General features: G+C 43.2%; 1 pseudogene; it reads right to left on the minus strand.

Annotated features, from left to right (window-relative positions):
- Positions 1 to 279: 279 nt before the first annotated feature.
- Positions 280 to 501, minus strand: LOC102872284 (annotated as a pseudogene).
- Positions 502 to 2,736: the final 2,235 nt, after the last annotated feature.

A 2,736-nucleotide genomic window follows, 5' to 3' on the forward strand; every position in this document is an offset into this window, starting at 1 on the left:
TGTCAGAGGCAATGAGATTGGCACAGGATAGAGCACGGTTTAGGGCTGTTGTACATAGGGTCACTATGAGTCACAAACGACTCGACAGCACATAACAACAACAGCAAACAACAACATTTACACACATTTAAAAAAGATACAACATTGAGTTACATAGCAGGACAGTCAACAATGGAATAGACAACGCTACACTATAAAACCAAAACAGCTTGGTTAAGCCAAGGAGAGAATCAGCAGATGGTCTTCACAGAGGGCAGCTGCCAGGGGCCACCATGGAGGTTAGTCCGTCACGGACCTGCATTCTGAGGGCAGGCCTTCAGACTGCTGCCACTGTACCAGACACTGCGTGAACCATTTCTGGGTCTCCTCTTCGGAGAGGCTGGCCTCGGCCATGATCAGGCACAGTGTGGTTGAGTCCAGGTGCTTGTTGACCTTGTTAAAGTTGTACTCCAGGATCTCCACCTGGTTCTCGGTGGGGCCACTCGTGGTCTCTGCCAACATGGTCCTGGCACGGCTGGGAGCGGCAAAGATAAGCGTGACTCTGGAAACTTTTGATGCTTTCTGAGTCATTCAATATATTGCCCATAGCATCTTTCAATATTGTGACACAAGGCTTAAATTTGTTTTTCAGTTCTTTCAGCTTGATAAATGAAGAGTGAGTTCTTCCTTTTTTACTCTCCAATTCCAGTTCTCTGCACATTCCATTTTAATACTTTGCTTTGTCCTCCTGAGCTACCCAGTGAAATCTATTCACCTCTTCATTTTACCATGTTTGTCTTTTGTTTTGGCTTCTTGACCCTGCAGTGCAATATTTAGTCTCTCCTGAGATCCATTTCAATTTTTTTTCTCCTCTTTTTTCGTAATGACCTTTTGCTTTCTTCATGGATGAGGTCCTTGATATCCCACAACTCATCTGCCTTTGATCATTGGTGTTCAATGCCTCAAATCTATTCTTAAGATGATCATGAAATACAAAGGGAATTGATTCAAGATCACATCTTGTTTCCTGTGAACTTATTTTCATTTTCTTCAACCTCAATTGAATTTGCATATGAGTAATTGATGATCTCACCCATAGTCTGCCCCTGGCCTTGTTTTGACTGCCTATATTAAACTTCTCTAACTATTTATTCCACAAATGTGGTCAATCTGATTCCTATGCAGCCCACCAGGTGAGATCCATGTGTAATGTCATCATTTGTATCTTTTAAAAAAGATATTTGCCATTACCTCCCTAGTAGCACCTCATAAGTGCAGAGGCATGTTGTTGTTGTTATGTGCCATCAAATTGCCTGCAACTCAGCGACCCTATGTACAACAGTCCTAAACTCTGCCCTATCCTGTGCCAATCTCACTATCTCCAACACACCTACTCCCATTACCCCAGTCACAGAATCAATCCATCTCATTGAGGGTCTTCCTCTCCTGTGCTGTCCCTCCACCCTCCCAAGCATGATGTCCTTCTCCAAGGACCGGTCTCTCCTTGCTATATGTCCAAAGTATGTCAGACAAAGCTTCAGAATCCTTGCCTTCAAGGAGCAGCCCGGCTTCACCCTCTCCAGGACAAATTTGTTTGTTTTTTCCTAGCAGTCCATGGTATATTCAACACTCTTCTCCAACACCACAGCTCAAAGGCATCAATTCTCCTTCTATCATCCCTAGTCATTGTCCAGCTCTCTGATGCATAGCAAGCGATTGCAAAGACCATGGCATGTATTAGACGCACCTTAGTGTCTAAACTGACATCTTTGCACTTCAGCACTTTAGAGAGGTCTCTAACCACAGACTTTCCCACCGCAGTACAGAATCTTTGTTTTGTCGATATTGAGTCTCAATCCATATTGAAGACTGAAGTCCCTGACCTTCCGCAACAAATGCTTTAGATCTTCCTCAGTTTCATCAAGCAGGGTTGTGTCATCTGCATAACACAGATTGTTGATGATTCTTCCTCCAATCCTGATGCCACATTTCTCCTTGTAGAGCGCAGCCTCCTGGATAACCTGTTCTGCATAAAAATTGAAAAGGTATGGAGACAGGATACAGCCCTAGCATACACCCTTCCCAATTTTGAACCATGCGGTGTTTCCTTGTTCTGTTCTGAGGACTGCCTCCTGGTCCAAGTATAGGTTTCACATCAGCATGATCAAGTGTTCTGGGATTCGCATTCTTCTCAGAGTCAGCCACAGTTTGTTATGATCCACACAGTCAAATGCCTCTGCGTAATCAATGAAAGATAGACATTCTTCTGGTACTCCTTGCTTTCAGCCAAGATCCATCTAAAATTTGCTACAATATCGCTAGTACCACAGCCCTGTCTAAACCCAGCCTGCACTTCTGGCAGTTCTCTGTTGATGTGCTGTTCCAGTCATTTTTGGATAATCTTCAGCAGTATCTTGCTTGCATGAGATAGTAATGATATTGTTTGATAATTTCCACACTCAGTGTGGGATCACCTTTCTTTGGAATGTGAACAAATATAGATCTCTTCCAGTCAGTTGGCCAAGTGGATATTCTCCAGATTTCTTGGCACAACTTGGTGAGCACATCTAGGACAGCATCTGTTAGTTGAAATATGTCAATTGGTATACCATCAATGCCTGGGGCCTTATTCTTAGCCAATTCTTTCAAAGCAGTCTGAACTTCTTCCTTTATCACCCTAGGCTCTTGCTCATATGTTGTTTCATTAAATTCTTCTGTGTCCGCCAATTCCTTTTGGTATAATGACTTTGCATATTT

Source organism: Elephantulus edwardii, unplaced genomic scaffold, assembly GCF_000299155.1.
Source record: "Elephantulus edwardii isolate Elephantulus edwardi_28Jun2011 unplaced genomic scaffold, EleEdw1.0 scaffold00355, whole genome shotgun sequence".
NCBI classification, from domain to species: Eukaryota; Metazoa; Chordata; class Mammalia; order Macroscelidea; family Macroscelididae; genus Elephantulus; species Elephantulus edwardii.